The sequence below is a fragment of the Gadus chalcogrammus genome, chromosome 12 (assembly GCF_026213295.1).
Source record: "Gadus chalcogrammus isolate NIFS_2021 chromosome 12, NIFS_Gcha_1.0, whole genome shotgun sequence".
NCBI classification, from domain to species: domain Eukaryota; kingdom Metazoa; phylum Chordata; class Actinopteri; order Gadiformes; family Gadidae; genus Gadus; species Gadus chalcogrammus.
In genome coordinates, this window is record NC_079423.1 from 23,263,335 (window position 1) to 23,285,139 (window position 21,805).

The 21,805-nt window shown below is 42.0% G+C and overlaps 1 protein-coding gene across 1 annotated transcript in view; it reads right to left on the bottom strand.

Moving 5' to 3' along the window:
* Positions 1–18,881, bottom strand: part of LOC130393568 (uncharacterized) — a 73,097-nt gene extending 54,216 nt beyond the window's left edge. The window contains exons 1-2 of the mRNA XM_056604252.1: positions 18,727–18,881; positions 18,252–18,317 (exon numbers count right to left, since the gene is read on the bottom strand). The gene's annotated coding sequence lies outside the window, so the exon portion shown is untranslated. The remainder of the gene's footprint in view (positions 1–18,251; positions 18,318–18,726) is intronic.
* Between the last annotated feature and the right edge of the window lie 2,924 nt (positions 18,882–21,805).

Genomic DNA, 21,805 nt, shown 5'->3' on the forward strand with positions numbered 1-21,805 from the left:
GACTCCATGTCTGGGAAATGTACATCTGCAATTGTGTGCTCTTCGCCATTTCGGGACATCTTACTTGCCTTACTGTTGTCATTCACTGCTCTTTGGTGCTGTCTTCGTGAGCAGCTAAGTTTTCACTGTAATTCCCTCAGTACAAACGACAGCAACGAGTTTCCTTTTTGTTTACTGGCAGGATTTATTTGGTTCATCCAGACCGTGAAAACTGTAATCAAAAAACATAATACACAAATACAATAATCACTAGTCAAAATAATAACAAGCCATACAGTAATATCCCAACATTGTCCTGGTAATGTCGTCACTTTCAATTAGGCTACTGTATACACAATACACTTTGGTTACATATAATACAACAAAACACAAAGACCAATCTAACTAAGCCCAACATGTGTTAGCCCTTAACGGTGTTAGCCCTTAGCTGTATAAAAACAATTTAATACAAACAAGAACAGAAAACACACACAAAAAACGTCAGCAAAACATACCTTAGTAGCTGCATTGCAAGAGGAAAGTTGTGTAGCTTGGCATTACTCTGTAGGATTGTTTATCTTGATGCTAAGAGCTATTTTGCAGATGCATCAGCACTGAAAAACATGTACTAAATCAGCGGACTTTTTTGATGAGTGTTACGCTAAAGTATGTCCTGACGGAAACGGGCGATACAAAAACAAAGGTTCCGCCTTAGAGAACTTTGGTTCCTACCAAAATAAATAACTCAGAAATACCGCGCTGACTGACACAGAGGCAGTTACACCAACCTTAAACAGTTACAACTATACAGTACTTAGTTGAGTTGATGGGTAATAGTGGAGATTTTACTTGGTACTTCAACTGTATTTTCTCTGTATTTAACTTCTTATTACCAGTTGTAATTACCCAGTAATACACTATGATTTACCATATATTTACCGGGTAAATACCTAGTAATTAGAGGACTGTAAAAGGAAGGGTTACCCATATGGGTAGTGCTAACAAAAGCTGTGACTAGTTTCTGCCTCTACACATTCTGCCTCTGATGTTGTTCAAGACAACACCATACAAATCAGATCCTATAGGCGTGGCTTCTTTACCATTCCGCCCATGCCATACAGTCTGAAAATTCACCTGGGTAAAATAGAACATGGAGGCTTGGCTTATTTACCATTCCGCCCATACCAAAATAGACAGAATTTGACCTGGATTCGGCAGATGATTCATGATCCAACTCCAGAGCAGGGGTGATTATAGGTTCTGACTTTTGGGGGAGCTCAACCCCAGGAAGCCACAGGGGTATATGAAGTATAAAAAGTCCTGTGCAAGATTTTTTTATTCCACAACCTTTGTTTTATTAGTAATATGCTGTTGTATGTCTAAGCCAAAAGCTGGCAGTGTCAGCTAAATAATGCAGTTCTGAATCACTAAACTGATGAAAGGAAATAATATTATTTGGATGAAGGAAATAATCAATGGATGTGAACTGTAATAACAAATTTGAGGTATATTAAATTTCCTTTGTGTAAGTTTCACTCAAAAATGACCATATTTCCCCCTTTATTTTTATTTACAGTTACTGAAACACATTGGTACAACATGTACTAGATTAATAATATGAGAAATATACCACTATTTCGGGAGTAATAAACTACGTTGTCTTACCTTCAGGGACCCATACATTTTTATAAAACTTTTGGTGCAGAAAAATCTTGTTCTGATGCAAAAAAAAAAGTGTGCTAATTTTCAAAAACAACAACAAAACCGCTGGCATTATTTTATCAGCTGTGGGCGTTTTCATTGCCATAACAACGTGAGCTAATCAACAAGTACAACATGTTCTAGATAAGTGGCTCTCAATTATTTTCTGTCATTCCCACCTTAGGAGACAGATATTTTTTCGCACCCTCCCTGAATTGAAATAGCCTACTATTGAGAACCTGCTAATATTTATTTATTTAGATTAATACAATTAGCGGAGATAACATCTGCAACAACATCAAGAACATATGATTCACTTGGGTTTGGTCACTTGTCAGCTTCATCAGCCCTTCTGTCATGACTTTGTACGATCAAAATTCTTGTAAAACTTCTAACCCTTGGTATTATGTTTATTTAAAATAAAATATGTAACTTATTAAAATAAATAAATAAATAAGACACTAAGTCCACCCCCTCCCCCCCCCCCCCAAATATAAGCTGAAGGCGTTTTCATGAGTCTCATAGTATTAGAACATGTGGTACTTGTTGATTAGCTCACGTTGTTATGGCAATGAACATGCCCTCAGCTGATAAATTAATGCCAGCCAACTTCTTCTGATCCTTGCCCCTTATCATGCTTATCATGCTACGCAGCATTATAAGCCCCTGCCGACTAAAACATGACGCAATTCAAGAGGAGGCATTGATAGAATCGCCTTGTGGTCAACTGTCATTTAATAGTCATTTGACAGATTACGTCAAGGTTTTAAAATTATTATTATTATTATTAGCTGGTCATGTTATAACACAGCTGGAAATCGTGGATTTTCTGATAAAGACTAGCAAGCCTTTTTGACAGACAGAACAGCAGAAACCATGTTAAGTGTGCAAATGCTGCCTTTTTCGTTTTGTCAAACAGGAGACGCCCACCCACCAATCAGAGGTTAGAGATTCCTGCAGGAAGGTTGCGCTCGATTTCACTAGCACATTTGTGCCTGTTCATTAGTGTACGGCATCCATTCTGTCATTGCTTGTGTAAAAAAAAAAGGTAGAATATTAGATTTCAGGACGAAATGATAGGGTGGGCTAAGGCAAATTTTGGGTGGGCTTGAGCCCACCCAAAAAAGGTCTAGCTTCGCCACTGCTCCAGAGTGCATGCCTGTTTACCATGTATCTCCAAATATATATATATATATATATATATTTTTTTTTATTTAAACATAAAAACACAATGACACAAATATCTACAGACATGTACGAGATCAATAACAACAGACATTTGACAGAACACAACAAGGGATGGGGGAAGGGAGCAAGGATGACACCTTAAGATACATAGACATTACTTTGAACAGAAATATGATAGTGACTATTAATTCTCCAGCATAGAAGCTGCGCGCTCCATGCACATCAAGTCCTGATATCCCCTAAGCCATGTTTCCTTACTAAAGCAATCCGTTTTGCGCTCCTTCCAATTTAGAAGGATGAGTCTTTTTGTGGCCAAACAGCCCAATGTCCAGCTATGGACAGCAGCCCTCCCCACAACATTTTCTGGCTTAAGGCCCAGTAAGCATATGTTGGGACCAACTGGAATGTTTACATCTGAAGACTCTGACAAAAATGATATTACATCCAACCAGAGTGTTTTAACAGCTGGGCATTCCCATAGCAGGTGTAATAATGTGCCTCGCTTGCCACACTCATGCCAGTATAGAGCTTGATGTTTTTTGTCCATCTTGGCTTGTGTGACAGGGGTGATGTATGCCCTATTAAGAATTTTGAATTGTATGATTCGTAGTCTCACACATTTCGAGGAGTACAAAGCCGAATTCCAAACAGATTTCCATTCAGACGCAGACAAAGAAATATTCAAATCATGCTCCCAGGCCAGCTGGACAGGAGAGTAGGCACTAGGGGCAGTCTTAGATAACAAACCATAAATATTAGAGACCACCCCTGAGGATAGACTTGCTTGTTTTAGACGCTGGTCTACTTCCGGACATGAAGCAGGTGTGGCTCCGTCTTTACATTTCTTACTAATAACCGCTGCCAGTTGGCCATAGGTAAGAAATGATGAATGTAAGAGACCATATTGATTTTTAAGTTGTTGAAATTGAAGGGTATGGTCTTTGTATATCTGTCCAACTGACATTATACCCGCCCTCTGCCAGATATTATTCCTTAGGGTACGTCCTCCTGCAGAGAGGATAGGGTTACCCCAAATAGGGCAAGATGGTAGAGAGAGCCCCTCAATACCTAGTCTCCTGTGCAGTTACTTTACAATAGAGCATGAAAACTGAATTATAATGTTATTCAGTAAGGGTGGTGGTTTTGGGCAGTACCAAATTGATGCCAGGGTTATGTTTCCATTTTCAGGCATGACAGATTGCTCCAACCATTGCCAACTACCTATCGGAAAGTCATTATTATAGGCCCACGATAAGGGGTACTTTGCATTAAAAGACAAATAATACTGAAATATATCCGGAACTCCCAAGCCTCCCATTGATCTCGGGATAATTAATTTGTTGTACCCAATTCTGGGCTTTTTATTATTCCAAAGGAACTGGGTAAAAAGTGATTTAATATCCTTAAACCATATTGGTGGGAATTTAAAAGGAATAGAGGAGATGATATGAGAGAGCCTTGGGAGAACATTCATTTTCAACGTTTCTGCTCTACCCCATAGAGAAAGGGGTATGGCCGTCCATCTACTGATGTCCCCTTTAATGGACTGGAAAATGCCAGGGCCGTTAAGGCTGAAGATTTTTGTAATAGGAGAGACAATGTTAATTCCTAAATATTTCATTCCATTTGTTTTCCAGATAAAGGGGGTATCCATTAGATCATGCTTAAAAGTATTTGAGTTAAGTGGAATTGCCTCACTCTTGTTCCAATTTATCTTATACCGTGAAAAGCTACCAAATAAGTTAATTAAATTAAGAACTGCGTGTATGGAGGTAGTTGGCTTACTCAGGGTGAGAAGAATATCGTCAGCATACATATTTAATTTAAAATCATGTCCATGAATATTTACTCCGTGTATGTCACCATTAGAGCGAATTGCACAAGCTAATGGTTCTAATGCCATAATGAAAAGTAAGGGACTGACCGGACAACCCTGCCTCACACCTCGTTGTAAGGGGAAAGGTTTTGAAATTAATCCATTAGTTCTGACAGAGGAGAACGGAGCACTGTACAACGCCTTTACCCAGCTAATAAGCTTGGGTCCAAAACCAAATTTTTTAAGCGTATACAGTAAATATTCCCATTCTATTTGGTCAAAGGCTTTCTCAGCATCTAAAGATGCTGCAATCACTGGCAAATTACTAGAACTTGCTTTTAATATAATCTGAAATACCCTCCTCATGTTGTTCGAAGACTGGCGGCCTGGGATAAAGCCAACTTGGTCTAAATGCACTACAGATGGTACCACCTTCTCCAGACGGAGTGCTAGTATCTTGGCCAATATTTTATAATCACAGTTTAAAAGGCTTAAAGGGCGATGGTTACCCATCAAGGCAGGATCTTTGCCTGGTTTAGGCAACAATGAAATAATGGCCCGGCTCATAGAAGGGGGCATGCATTCAGATTCTAATATTTCATTAAATAACAACAGTAAATATGGTGAAAGCTGATCTATAAAACACTTATAAAACTCTATTCCCAGGCCGTCATCCCCTGGAGTTTTTCCTGAAGACATCTTCATGATTGCGATCTTAATTTCGCTCTGCGTAACAGGTGCCTCCATATTAGCTCTATCCGCAGAACTGACCGTGGGGAGGTTAAGTCCTCCAAAAAAACAATCTAAGGCTTCTTCATTACAGTTATTCTTTGTGCTATATAAATTTGAATAATAATTCTTAAAAGATTCATTAATTGTAGCTGCATCACACTGTAGCATGCCATGTTCATCTCTTATAGCGGGAATGATCTGTCTGTTTTCTATTTGCTTCAGTCTGTTAGCTAGCATTTTCCCTGCTTTGTCTCCGGATTCAAAGTATGTTTTCCGCAAACGGAAAAGAGCAAATGCTGTCTCCTCATGTGCAAGTTTCTGCAAATTCGCCCTAGCAGTAAGGAGTAAGTTCCTCAGATCTAAGTTGGATGGATCTCGCATATGCAGCTCTTCTAGAGTCTTGAGTTCGAAGTTTAATTTTGATTTCATCTCTCTGCGTTTTCTATTCTCTCCCGAAGAAAAACTAATTAACCAGCCCCTGCATGTCGCTTTAAAAGCCTCCCAGACAGTGGCGATACTTGATACAGAGTATACATTTATCTCAAAAAAATCCTTAATTTTATCCTTCATGGGCAGTGTACAATTTTCATTTTTGAGTAGCATTGTATTAAGTCGCCACTGTTTGGATTTGCACGGGTTGGATGGGGGGAAAAAAGTGACGGACACTGCAGCATGATCACTAACTAAAATACTATTCATTTTGATCTCAAGAACATTCTGGATCAGATTTGACGACATCATTATGTAATCTATCCTGGAGTAGGAATTATGAGCCCCGGAATAGAAAGAGTACTCTCTAACATCTGGGTGGACTAGGCGCCATATATCAGTTATACCAAGCTCAGATTGGAATTCCCTCAAGGCTGTTGATATGTTTTTATCTGAAGGGAGAGGTTGACTCGATCGATCCACTATAGGGTCACACACAGAATTGAAATCCCCACCTATAATAAGAGGGCCTTCCATAGACCGTGCTATCGTTGGGCACAGAGAGGCAAAGAATTTAGATTGTAAAATATTTGGTGCATACACATTTACTAATGTTACCTTTTCATTCTGTAGCCAACCTGACACAATTATATATCTTCCCTCTTGATCAACATGTACACTAGAAGATTTAAAAGGCATGTTCTTAGAAATTAAGATACTGACTCCTCTGCTAGCTTTTATAACTGCCCCACCCAGTTCTGTCTTAACTTTTTAGCTTCAGTCACATTCAAATGAGTCTCCTGTAGCATAGCGATATCACAATTTAGAGATTTTAAGTACAGCAAAATCTTGTGTCTTTTAATTTTATTCTTGATGCCATTTACATTCAGACTGATCAAAACTATTTTGTTCAATCGTGTATCCATCTAAAATAGGGCAGCAAACATATCAGACTCAAAACTGGTACATATGCGACTCCGAGGGGGATGTAGGCACAGGGCACGCACCGACCCCACTGGGGGATTAAACATAGAATAATCAGGTGTCATCGTTGCATCAAGGGAGGGCAAGGGGAACATATAATCAACAATAAAAGACAGCACAAAATACAACACAAGCTTGTTCAAAACAAAACATAAACATATAACATAAAGGCTGACATTGCGAGGGAGAGGAGTATTTTCCCTCATCGCCAGCGCGTGTAGATTGTGAGGCTTCGTTCAGGCCGGCCCCAATTTCATAACATTTTTCTAATCTACACCTTCATTAGAGCCCCACCCCTCCCCCAAAAAAGAGGGTACTGCCTTATAGTCATCGAGGAGAAAATTAAGAGTAAATAAAGGGGGGCCTTTTCACCATCCCTCAACATAATGTATATTAGCCTCAGGCCAGAAATATGATACAACAAGCACACAAAACAGGATAGGCCCACGGCAGGCACAGTCAAAAACTCATTCGTTCACTCTTGGATGTAACTTTTAATAATAATTAGTAAATGAGAATAACTAAATAAACACCTTACAATAGTGTATTCAATCAAGTAATTAACGCCCTGTCTGGACCTAGTAGACATTATTTATATGATTATCTAGCACACTTTTCTTTTTCTTTCTTTAAATTAGGCTTTGACATTATAACCAATACAACAATAATATTTGATTATGAGGTATCATTCTTTCTTTCTTTAAATTACCTCTTCCAGAAAAGCAAAGGCCTTATAATCATTGAAGAGAAAAATAAGAGTAAATAAAGGAGGGGGCGATTTCACCATCCCTCAACATAATATATATTAGCCTCAGGCCAGAGAGTATGCAGTATGATTCAACATGCAAACAAAACAGGATAGCACTTTTATTTTTCTTTCTTTAAATTAGCCCTTCTTAACTCTAACTGAGGCTTTGATTATAACCAATACAACGATCATATTTGATTATGAGGTATACTACCTACTAACACAGGGAATGCATGAAGACAAGTCTTATAATGTTAGTTTGTTCAACGTCTTTTTCAATAGACCAAAAGGCTACCTTGGCTTCTTGTGCGCAGGGGTGGAGAGATATTACCGTCCGTTAACATCACTGTCACTGTGCAGGGTAGGTTTAATGACCTTGCTGTAGTGGGTCTCGGCATCTTTGGAGCTAGAGAACGACTTGGTCTCTCCTTTGAAGGTGATCAGGAGTGTCCCCGGGTGTCTGATACCATGACGTACCTTCGCTTCACGGAGTTTCTTCCTCACGTCGTTGAACATGGCTCTTCTCCGAGTTTCCTCTGATGTTAAATCCGGATAGATCCACACCCTCATCCCGCGAAAGTTCATGGATCCCTTCTGTTTGGAAATATTTATAATGGCTTGTTTCACTTGGAGACGCTGCATTCTGACCATCATGGCACGAGGTGTGTTCTTGTCTGGGCCTACTCGGTGCGCGTTCTCTACTGTAGGATCCCCAGGAAGTTCATCCGATCGGAACATTTCCTTAAAAAAGGAAGTCATCAATGCAGTGGGATTTCCCTTTTCAATGCCGTTGTCTAGCCCAAATACACGCATGTTAAATTTCCTGCTGTGCATCTCCAAGCGCTCAATTTTATCCTTCAGTTTAAAGAGCCCATGCCATTAAAATCACATTTTTCCTGTTGTTTGTTAAATAACATAGGTCTGAATAAGTTTGTGAGCTGTGGTAAGTTTGAAATCTATGCAGTTCGTCTGCTGAATGCAATAGGCAATGAAAGGAAAAAGGCAGAAGAAATGAGCCAATCTGGATAAGGTGACACTGTGACGTAGCGTTGTCAAACTATTATTCATGGCCCTGCCCACTTGGTTGGTTCGTAACCACCCACAAGAATTCTGAAGGAGTCGTGATTGAGCTAGTGCTAAATGCTAATACGTGTATGGTAGTTGCTTGGTTCGTAGTAACAGGCTAGTTACAGAATTTTGAATGCAATGGCAGAACGACATCGAAGTACATGAACTGCGACATGCTGCCTGCCGCCGGTTGCCGCGGCGCGAGGCACCACCGCCGCGAAGCACCACCGCCCGGCAGCGGGCAGCTGGGCGGTGGTGCCTTGCGCCGGCAGCAGGCAGCAGGCAGCGCGCGGTTCTGTCTACTACAGATTGATGTGGAAGTGGAAGAACCAGAGACGTCGGAGAACCCGACGCAGTCCTTTGTGATTCATTATATCGTCTGGACGTGCACACAGCTTTTGGCCGTGATAATATGTATTATTTGATATAGATATCTATGTATTATGATATTATTTAGATATAGAGCTCCAGGACTGTAACGCATGTGTTGTACACTTCCTTGTTATTTGGATAACCGTTCTGCTGTTGGTGTTATGGCGCACGTCGGACTCTCGTCTATGGTATTTCTACAACTAGACCCGTAGTGGGGGTTATCTCAGCCATGGTTGAGAATGAATTGGGGGAAAGGAACTTTGGCTTTGACTCCCTGAAGTCATGAACCACGACATGGAGGAGAAAGGGATTGTTGACCGCGGTCGTCTCCCGCCGGAGCCTCGCTGCCGATGGACCACCGCCTCGGCTTCAGGATGCGGTGATTAGCGCTGACCGCTGCCGAGGCGGCGGGAAGCAGGGCTCAAGCGGGATACATTCGCGGCCAACAATCCCTTTCTCCTCCATGTCGTGGTTCATGTAGCCTACTTCAGGGAGTCAAAGCCAAAGTTCCTTTCCCCCAATTCATTCTCAACCATGGCTGAGATAACCCCCACTACGAGTCTCGTTGTAGAAATACCAGAGACGAGAGTCCGACGTGTTATGCCATAACACCAACAGCAGAACGGTTATCCAAATAACAAGGAAGTGTACAACACTTGCGTTACAGACCTGGAGCTCTGCTCTATATCTAAATAATATCATATAATACATAGATATCTATATCAAATAATACATCACGGCCAAAAGCTGTGTGCGCGTCCAGACGATATAATGAATCACAAAGGACTTCGTCGGGTTCTCCGACGTCTCTGGTTCTTCCACTTCCACATCAATCTGAAGTAGACGCGGTCGTTTGAGATTCATAATAACCTATCGTCTGGAGGCTCACACAGCTTTTGGCCGTGATAATATATATTATATATTATATGATATAGATATCTAGGCCTATGTATAATATGGGTTTCTAAGAGCCATTGCGATACATCCACCGTAAACAGAGCGCATGGTACCGTGGCTACAAGCTGCTCAGGGCCAGGTGATAATATTATATATTATATGATATAGATATCTATGTATAATATGGGTTTCTACGAGCCATTGAGATACATCCACCGTAAACAGAGCGCATGGTACTGTCAGTCAGTGGCTACAAGCTGCTCAGGGCCACACCCCCAACCCCCTCCTTGACCTGCCTTGACACGCCCACCGTATACAGAGCGCATGGTAGTGGCTACAAGCTGCTCAGGGCCACACCCCCACCCCCCTCCTTGACCTGCCTTGACACGCCCACCGAAACAGCGCGTTTGGGGGAAGCTCAATGTGCGACTGTTTCGGAGTGACTAACTCTGCACCACGGCTGAATTTCGGGGACGTCTTTGAATACTGTGTTTGTGGCCCACTAATACCTATATTAAAGCATCATAAAATAGAATGGCATGGGATCTTTAATGTTTTCTACTTGTAGTCCAGTGGTAGATTCCTCGAGGTCAGTAATTCGACTGTTCATATTAGACAGGGCCTCGTCTACTTCGACAGACTTTTCTTTGCATTGAGTGATGGTTACATCCATGGCGTTCAATTGGAACTGCACCTTCTCTATTGCAATACTCATCTCCTCTCGTATTGCGGATCGGAAAACACAAGGCGTTCAGCTTGATTTTCTTCTCGAATAATAGTGCGGATAAGATTCGCAAGCTCCGATGGATTTAATTGAGCTGCCATTTCGATGGTGCGATTTCTCAGAGTTCTGGTTGCACTACTCGTGATGTGAACAATCTTTCCTTTAGTTTTCTTCGGTGACATTTAGCGACTACAGCACATTAAATGCATTTAACAGAGGTTTTGGCTCAAATGATTCTGTAGATCAGAATATCTAATTCATCCTAAATTGTTTGTCAAGGGGCACAGTGTTCCGTGCTTACTCCATGCCACCGGAACCGGAAGCATGTATCTCCAAATAAAGACATGTTGAACATTTACTACTCATGGGGGAAAATACCAATTTACCACAACATTTACCAATCAAATCCAGGCTCAAAATAATGATACCAGAGGCTTAAAATGACTCTTCATGGAGAGTCATACTCTTCATGGAGAGTCGGGGCGATTTAACTGAGACATTTATTGTCTCAGTGACTGAGCATAAGGAAGGCACGTCATTGAAAATCAATGTCTAGCGGGCCAGCATCACGCCCGTCAAAAAATAGGTCAGTACCTGCGACAAAAAAGTAGCGGCGTTGAAACAAATTTCAGTCAACGCCGTTATTATCATGTTTATCGCCCAGCCCTTAAATATAACCAAACCGAATAATTTTGTTTCCTTTAACATTTGGTCAAAAAGAATGTGCGTGAAACACTAACTATTCAAACTCAGTAACATTTTCAGAAAAAGAAAAAAACAACAAAGTGTAAAACTGACCGGTCCTCAATTATTGCCTCATCAGCACGCTAACCGTGACAACACATAAAGAAGAGAGGAAAAGGGCAGTGACCATACAAAGGATCAATTAAAGTTAATTTCTCTGGAGAGTTGAGGCTGCCAGAGGACGCATGTCTGTGGGAAGGAAACCAGCAGACGGAGGGGGTTATAGTCTGGGCAACATTTAGCATCCATGATGCACTTAGAACAAGCCAAACTACACACATGGGAACACTCTCTACATGCTAGTGTTGCTTGGTTTGTTTTTGTAATCATTTTAGTTCATTCACCAAGCAAATTCAGCTATATGCTGGGTCAACAGGAAATCAATTGGGGCAAAAAAAGACTGCAAAATAAATAAAAGGAATCCCCAACAGACGTTATTGACAATAAGGAAATAATACCCTTTTGTGCTAAAGCGGCCAATGGCTTCATTACCTCTAGCAGGCTTTGATCAGTGCTCAACTTATCTCCAGTAGAGATTGAAGATGTGTAAATCAGCCTCATGGGGTCAAAGGGGTGGTAATTTCAAAACGTGCAAGAAGATAAGGCGTCTTACTGAGTCATTTGGGATTGAACCGCTGCTCCCATGCGTCCATAATGAATTGAACAGATGGTTTAACATGTCTCCTCACAAAGCTCTCCTCAAGTGCCCTAGCAGCGGGAGATTCACACTTTTGACCAGCTTCTCTTCCGTTGTGCTTATGATGGATATGTCCGTGGTTTTATCTTTTTTTATTGATGAATACTCAGATCTAGCAACAGATATTTTGAGGCATGCTAGGTCTGTTGCTTCGTAAGCAACAGACCTAGCATGCCTTAAAATATCTGTTGCTTACTTCCTCAAATGTCTGGCAAGTTCATGCCAATTATAGGAAATATATAGATATAGATTCTCGCCAATTCCCTATACAAATTATTAGGGAAAATGAGTTACGCAATATATTCAACACTCTCATTTATCTTCCAATGAAAGAAAAAGATAGAACAGTACAAATATTTATCAAATCAAATAACACACAAAGACATAGACAGAGAGATAACAAGGGAGAGAGAGAGAGAGAGAGGGATCGGTGGATGGTTCAGGGGGAAAGAGAGAGAGCACAGTGAAAATATGAATTAAATGATATAATACACAGTAGCCGCGTTTACATGGCACATCTGATCCGCATAGATTTCTATCTGTCCCTAAAATGTGATCCGAATGTACTGTATACATGGCAGTAACAAAAGTGTCCGTTATGTCTCTCGCGCACACCTGACACATCTCTGGATCGGCGGCGACATAATGGACGTCTTATCACTATTTGGCATTGTGAATTTGATTTTAATGAAAGCACAGCAGGAGAGAGATTTTCTCTGCTTGCTCCTTCAATTAAGAAGGAGGACAGCACAGCTACATCAATTTCTCGTCTGATCTTTATATTTACCCCCACCTCCAAGAGGACATTTGTCTCCTTGTAGGTCCAATTGTGAACTACTGCAGCTGCCATCTCTCTAATGCCGCTTTTCCACCGCACATGTAGCTCGACTCGACTCGGCACGACTCGACACGACTCGACACGACTCGACCCTTGCTGCTGGAGGCAGCAAGGGTCGTTTCCACCGCAAATAGTACCTCCTGGACGTGGGCGGGGTCGGCTGTGCGAAAGGGCCGTGACGTATTTTTGTACGCGACGCAAACAACACCTACGCAACCCACACATGGACAGAACCCACATAACAACAATGGAGGACATCGATGCGATGGTATTCGTGCTGCTCGGTCTGGTGCTTTTTGTCAGACACAAAAGAGAAGAGAGTCAGAGAAGGCTGCACGCGAATGCCATGTCGCTCTCGTGACTTCGTCACACTCTCTGGCCAATCAGCGGCCGGCCGTCTGCCGACGTCACCTTTTAGCATCGGCTCAGCTCGCTTGGAACCTAGAGCGAGGCGGTACTAAAAAAAGCAGCCACTTCAGGTACCAGATACCATGTTTTCGCGGTGGAAACGCCAAAAATGCGAGCTGAGTCGAGTCGAGTCGAGCTGGTACCATGCAGTGGAAAAGCGGCATGAGTTAAGAAGTATTTTAACGTTCAGCCTGCAAAAGTACTAGTAGTAGCCTACTCATTTACATCTCGGACGCGCGCGGACACTACGATACGCAAACACGTCATTAATAAACACCCATGTCCCGTCGCTTAGCAACCGGACACGCTTACCGGACTACTTACGGAGCGGTAACAAAGACATGAATCAGGCAATAAATCCACATTTCTTGACAGCGGTCAAGTTCGGTGTGCATAAAAGTACCGACAGAGCTCAGTGGACCAATTGCAAACTACTGCAGCTGCTCTAAGTCAAACCCCAATTTATTCGGAATAAGTGTATACATGTCGATTAAAACGGACCACACCACCTCTTCTATTCGGCATAGAATTCTATGCCGAACAGATAATTGTATTCCAAATGAGGTGTATATATGATCATTTTCTATTCCACATAGAAATCTATGCGGATCAGATGTGTCCATGTAAACGCGGCTAGTGATAGATAGATAGTAAGAGGGAGAGAGAAAGTGATTAAGAGAGAGAGAGGGATGGCGGAAGGGATGGTGGGAGATATAGGGGGATAAGATATAGAGAGAGAGTGATAGAGGGGGACAAGGGGGGGAGAGAGAGAAGGAGGGATTGAGGGAGAGAGAGGGAGGGACAGAGTAAGAGAGAGATAGAGAGAGGGAGAGAGAGAGGGGGAACGAGGTGGATGGAGAGAGATAGGGAAAGTGGATTAGGGGGAGAGAGAGAGAGAGAGAGAGAAGGACTATGCTCATAACTCATCAATGTGTGCCTCTCCAGTGACAGTGGAGAGACACATGTGGCACCCTCATCCAATTCACAAATAACTGTGTAGGCTCCTTTACCACTGTTTCCACATACATTGCCCCCTCAGCTGAATAGGGTGACCATTGGCCTAGGGGATCTTTGCTGGAACCTGAATGTGTTCACACATTTTAATGGTTGGTATGGACCGAACCCTAGAGAGAGAGAGACATAGACAGGATGGAACACACAGCCTTTGGTAAACAAAGAGGAATAGATAATGTGTGTGGGTGACATGGAGCAAGATAATGAGCGTGTCAGGTTGGCTCAGCAGAACTTTTGTAACATTTCACTCTCAAACCAAGCATCTGGGGATTCACGTAACACACAGCTGGTGGATAAAGGACATCCCAATTTAAATTTAAATAAATTCATGAATTTAAGGTGTTTTTTTTCTGCGTGGTATGTGCTGCTACTATGATATATAGTGTTAATCAGTGACATAGATTGATCTCCCTTCGACAGATGTTAGGGCAGCAGTTTTAAACCTCAATGCTTGATGCTTTTCATAATTTGGTAAAAGAATGACAAGATTTTTAGCGATGTTGAAGGTACATGCATCCAACATAGACAAGCCTCCTCACATCCAAACTTGTGCTGCCTTCACACATGCACAGGCACACCCAAGAACGCACGTGGGTGCACACACACACACACACACACACACACACACACACACACACACACACACACACACACACACACACACACACACACACACACACACACACACACAAAATCTCTCTTTAATTAAATCTAACACTATCAACCTGGGCATGACTGGGAGAGGCAGTTCAAAGCGGATCAGATTGACTCTTACTTTTCATTTCTGTCTTGCCGGGGTTGCGGGGTTAAGGAGGCCGGTTTATAAGATGAAAGGGAAGAAAGGGGGATCAGTATTCAGAGGGATTGGAGGGGCTGGAGGTTTTCTCCTTGTACCACACATACATAGAAACAGCACAATGTCGTGGCAAGGTTATCTGCCCTGGTTATATCATGCGTAAGGTTCAGCCGCGATAGCGTAGCCGCGTTCGATAAGCGGCTGTGTAGCGCTGAGCTAAGAGCTGGTCTGGCAGGGTCAGCCGCTGATATAATCTGTGCCTTTGGAGCGGCTCGGAGATGAGATGGCCACTGTGACCCGGTCTTGACTTCTTTTTGTTTTGTAATGTATTGGCCCACACACAAAGCGTTGATTTCTGAACGGTATTTGGCAGTTCTGCGCTTCTTGGGCTGTTTGGTTTGGATTTGATGTATTTGTCTTTAAATATAGTGCCCCCCCCCCCACCCAGTGGATGAGGCAAACTAATTTCTTTAAGAGGTCGGTTGGGTTGTAGAGTGCCTAGGAAAATATAAAATGGATGATGAGAGGGAGGAAGTCAGACAGGTAACAACAAAACGAGCCAGTTCTTCTGGGGTACATGGAGTCAAGAAAATGAATGCCGATAAAAGCCATTCTTATCTATAAGATCAATTTGAAACACTTTTTGTTGTGTTTCCTATGCCTACAATTGAAATTGGACTGCCATCTAGCTTACAAACCTATTTTGCTAGGAAAGATCCAAAATATAGATAACGAATGTGAATCTTGGTGATTGATTTACATCAATCTCAAGAGCATAGAACATATGACAAACTTTATAACTACTAAGGTATGATGTCATGAGATTAGATTTCAAGAACTGAAATGGTGAACCCATTGAGTTTTCAGACAGGTACAGGTTCCTCATAGGGGAGAAAGAGAGAACATTTAGACATTGAGTGAGAGATGATTGAGGAGGGTGAATGGTGCCATTTCTCTCTCTCTCTCTCTCTCTCTCTCTCTCTCTCTCTCTCTCTCTCTCTCTCTCTCTCTCTCTCTCTCTCTCTCTCTCTCTCTCTCTCTCTATCAAAAGATCAAACAACTGAGATGCCAGGGACATTATGCTTTCCCATAGACCACTAATTAACCACCCACTGCCTTCAACGCAGGAAAAAAACTATGAAAAAAAAGGCACAATTAAAACTTTATCGCTGAATAATGGCTTTGCCAGACACTTTGCTATAATGACGGTGAGTGTTAAGGAGCAAGTCAACCCCAGGGAGCTGAGTAACCTGGACGAGAATGACACCTAGATTACTGGCACTAAATGATCAACAGACGATGCTAATTTAAGGTTAAACTAGAGGCTGTGTCAATGGACACACCTCGCATACAAATAACACAAAGACAGCAACCTTGGTGATGTATCAATGGCATTACTGTAATGTAGACCCTAATACAGATTATATAGATACAGATACATACACAAACACACACAACCACCCATTTCATTTGTAGATATTTCCATAGTTATTGAGGCTATATTGTATGCATATAACTGAAATTAACTTTTTCATCAGGAGGTGACTTTTGAACCCTCTTAGAAACTTCCTGTCGTTGGCAGTTATATCACAATTTTATTTTTCTCAGGAACACTAACTGCACTACGAGGACATCAAGACCAATATAATTAACCCTTAAGGTCTGCATACACACATGCCCAAACACACACAAACTATACACTGCTACAAATTACCAAGAACACACAGACACACACAACAAGATCGACAAGAACACCAGTAATCTGGTAATCTCAACCGAGCAGCTGTGCCCATGTATTTGTCCGGCGTGCTGCTGTCATAATGCGGGTCACGACGTGATGCATCCCTGGTTAATACGGGTCCCCCCTTCTAGACCCATCAGAGGGAACGCTAAATTGAAGACTCTCGCTGGTATAATATTGACACACAGACATTTTTATGACTCAGCTACACCGGGCCAAATTACATTTTCACCCCATGAAGTATGAATCACGGTGGTTAGAATTTCCCAGGAGGCTTGACCCCACTCAGCTTCTCCATGTCTTTGTACCTCATGATGCAAAGAACATTCCTTCAAATCGTTTTTTTCTGTCCTTCTCATTTAATTTAATTTACATAATTTTCTGTTAATCCAAAAATGCAATTTTAGATAGGCAGGTATAGACAAATCTATTGCAATTATAATTTGTAACCCACATATACAGTTAATATTGTGTGTACCCCGATCCACAAACATAAATTGACACTCCCCAAATGCAATTCTTTTACTTGAGTCTCATAAAATGAAATATATTTCCACGCTCAATCCCAGAACAGAATTTGACGTGTGAAGCTGTCTGTAATTGACCACATTTTACCGACCTGTTTCTTTTGCGGATCAGGTGCGCTGCAATGGCACAAAGCGAGGTCCAAAAATGAAAAATTTGCCATGTGAAGTAGTCTATACTCTTTTGGGGAAATTATATCCACACTCAATCTTATACATTTCTAGATTGCATAGCATTTTGCTAGCTGCCTAATTTTGTCCAATATATCTCATTGCTGATCCGGTAAAGAAAACTGATCTTTACAATTTTATTGCATGGTTACGTCCCTTTTGAGCTTGAATATGTATAACCAACAAAGCAAATTGCATGCACTATGATCCACAATACATATTTTCCACTTTTACGCATTTGTGGATCTCGTAGAGTTTTGTCCAATGTGTATCACAGCGGATCTGTAAATTGTGTCTGTGTACATAAAGCTAGAGCTTTAGCCCTGTCTCTAGAGGTGTGTGTGATACTGATAGTTGTGTGATAATGTTACACACACACACACGCGCACTCACGCACACCAGACAGCACTTTATATAGATTTTTTATATTGACTCTTTTTTTAAAGTCTAGAGTCGTGTTTAAAAGTAGTGCAGCTATACGAGACTTGGAAGATGCCATGCAAAGAGTCTGCTGTGAGGAGAAGGTTGTGTGTTTATTGGACTACAGGTTGGTGCCATCTTTCGTGATCTTCTCACCTGCCAACGGGAATCATGTGTTGTTCAACTGAAGATAAGGATTGCTGTATAAAGAGCCAAAACAAAGAAGTCCTACATGTTATGAAGCCGAGCAGGGTTTTTACCAGAGGAGAGTCCCATGTCAAAACAGCCCCAACAGTTACGTCATGGTCCTGGTCCATGGTCCTCCTCTTTACCAACCGACAATTAGGATTAGGGAGGAAAGGAGATCATGTCAATCACTGAATGTGAGTGTGTACATGTGTACATACATACAGGCTTACATACGCATGTACATAAACACATACAATACTGCGGGCACATCCACACACGTGTGTGTGTGTGTGCGTGTGTACATGAATGCAAGCATGCAGTATAAGGAGTGAGAGATAAAGAGAGCGAGTGAGAGAACCACTAGCATGTTATCATGACACCACACTGATAAAATGCTCTACTGTCATCTAGTCTCTGGTAATGCTTAAACAACATAAAAAAACAGGAAGGCACGAGGCCCGCCCAGCCTGTCACCTCGCCACCACACACTAAAAACATCACATAAACTCGCCGTGCCAAAGGATGGAAATACATTATTTAGCTTACAACAGGGTTGGATTCATCCACCATGACATTCATCTGCATTCTTTAATCCATTCTTGAGCAGGGGGGACACAATTGTGGCTGCTCCGGTGCCTCAATTCGGCAAGGAAGAACATTGGGAGAACAAGTTACATTCTATGAGTCGCTCAGCTTCCAAGGCTCACTCCAGCTGCCAACTTCAATTGTGTAGCGATAACACTGAGGGAAGAGGTTGAGTAAGGGGAGGAGTAGGGCTGTAGTAGAGATGACCCTGAGAATTATTATTATTATTTTTTTTGCTTATGAAATAACTCTAGCAACACGCAATGCAAGCAGACCAGTATCTCAGCAGTTCATGCCCTCTCTCTAGACAAGCAATAGTCCATGTCTGTGTTATTAAGTAGATCCGTTATGGTACGCTGCTCAAGTGCAACACAGCCTAAGCTTTGGCCTTGGATTACGTCTTCCCTGACTGCAGTGCCGTCTACCCAGCTGTGGGAAAGCAGCTTTTGCAGGGAGGGGAAATGAGCCACATAGAGTGCAGGGTCTCAAATGACTTTCATTGAACATTCCATTCTCACTCTCTCTCTCTCTCTCTCTGTTCCTTCTCTCTCTCTCTGTTCCTTCTCTCTCTCTCTCTCTCTCTCTGTTCCTTCTCTCTCTCTATCTGTTCCTTCTCTCTCTCTCTCTCTCTCTCTGTTCCTTCTCTCTCTCTCTCTCTGTTCCTTCTCTCTCTCTCTCTCTCTCTCTCTCTCTCTCTCTCTCTCTCTCTCTCTCTCTCTCTCTCTCTCTCTCTCTCTCTCTGTGTATAGCTGTGTGTGTGTGTGTGTGTGTGTGTGTGTGTGTGTGTGTGTGTGTGTGTGTGTGTGTGTGTGTGTGTGTGTGTGTGTGTGTGTCTCTCTCTCTCTCTCTCCTTGAAATATTAGCCTCATAAATCTGAATTATGTATGGGACAGTGCTTGAAGTGGAAAAATAAAAAGTGTCAGTACTCCCCTTGATCAGACATAATAAGACACTGGTGTTATACCTGGTTGTCAGGAATATCGATCTGAGATGCATTTTATTTATGCAACGAGTCCCTGCTGGGTTAACCTCATTCCCAGTCCTTCTCATCTCATAAGGGAACGCCTGGGAATGGGGTGATTCAAATGTGGGTTATTGGCAAGACTGAGGGCGGGACCTCTGAGCATGTGTCGGAGAGAACAGGATCCGTTCCCAGTCACATTGGATTAGTGGCGGGAGGCGAGAGAGAGGGAGGGACCTCTGATATAGGGATATTGTTTCCATAGTGTGTATCGGATATTGCTTTGCAAAATTACAGGCAAACACAGCCCACCCATTCATGATATTCTCTTAGCCTACTGCTGAAAAGGAAAACTGACTGGTGGATCATCAAAGGAACATTTTAAATAGGTATTCAGAGAACTTGACCTGGCTGATGCTCCCCTTCCAGGGGAAAAGTATTCCTCATACTGCTATCATCGGTGCACACATACAGACACACACAGACACCCAAACACAGACACATTAACACAAACACAGTAAACACAGACAGGTTTTACAACTCAAGCGGGGCCTCCTTTTGCAGCTCTGGTTTCCAGAGGAAACCAAAAAGGTAGACATGAGCCAGTAACCATCCACACATATCGAAGAAATACAGACACATTTGACCGAATTTTCCAATGATGTAGTAGATCCCATAGACCCGAAGAAGTAAATGGATCCGATGACTGATTTGTACAAAAAATACATTAAAAAAAAACTACCAAACAAACACACTCTCCCTGACATCCACATCAAAGCCCTGCTGAGCCTCATCTCGGGTATACTTCATCTTTAATGGTCCTCGGAGAATTGATCTGGTTGCCAGCGAGAACTGGGAGAGACGCCATTGAAGAACTCGCCAGGGAGGAGGCAGGGGGGTTGATTCCACCCTGGCGTGCACACAGATCTCGCTACCGCAGCGTTCTGTTACTGTTAAGTCAAAGGGAATGAGAGATGCCTTTGGAGAAGCCAACGATGTCTTGGGAGAAGCCATGCTGGTGGATAGGGGTCTTGACATCGGCCCAGAGGTGGGCATTAACAGCATAGAGGGGGCTTTGATGATATCCTGATTCTCGGGGTCAGAGTTTAGCCTTTTTTTTGCTGTCACCAACGCTGAGGACCAGTGGTGTTCATTAAGAGAAGAGGTCCACCCGTCACTCTCTGCCTCGGAGACTGATCAACACCAGTCACGGACCCAAAGGTGCTGACTGGAAACTGCTGTGGGCAATGTATGAGGACTAGGAAGTCTATGTTGGTGGATGCAATACGCAAATAACGTATAAAAATAATATAATATGATAATATTAAAGTTTATATAAAAATATATCTTTGGATATCTTTCGAAGCCTTGATTTTGTGTCTAATTAGAGGACTGGTGCATGATATATCAAAACTGAGGGTACAAATAAGGATTTCCAATAAACAAGAAGATAATGATCAGCATCCTTTGATCTAGTTCCTACTGCACAGCTTGTTGACCATCAATACATTTGCTAACTGATCAAGAATCTGCTGCTAGTGTTTGCTGCAAAACAAATGTTTTGCTCATCATCTAATGGGTTCTCTACCATGGGTAATTATCATCAACACTGCCGCATGATAATAAAATAATTTGTGTCTTGTCCAGGATTTAACTGTTAGAGAGGCACAACCTGCAACATGTGATATGTTATGTCCATCAGCCTCTATCAGATCAAAGGATTTTGTTTTAATTGCAAGCTCAAAACAAAATGCAGCAAGTAAGATTTCATAATGTCTCATGCCATTTTCTTGAAGCTTCAAAGTTTTTAATAATGTATTAGGACTCTTGATTCCAACAGAGCTGTTATCACCATAGAACAGACTGCGTTCTCATTTCTATTACAAAAGGATGAGGGGGCAACACATACAAAACAATCTTCCTGGCTAATAGCATTTTATTATGCGTAATTGGCAAGTGGTCAAAGTTCTGTCAATGTTTTAATCCTATGAGCCAAAACAATATTCATTTCTAAATCCCTCACATTTCTCTCATAGAATTTGAAAGGATACAAACAACTGCACCTTTGAGTTTTCTTAA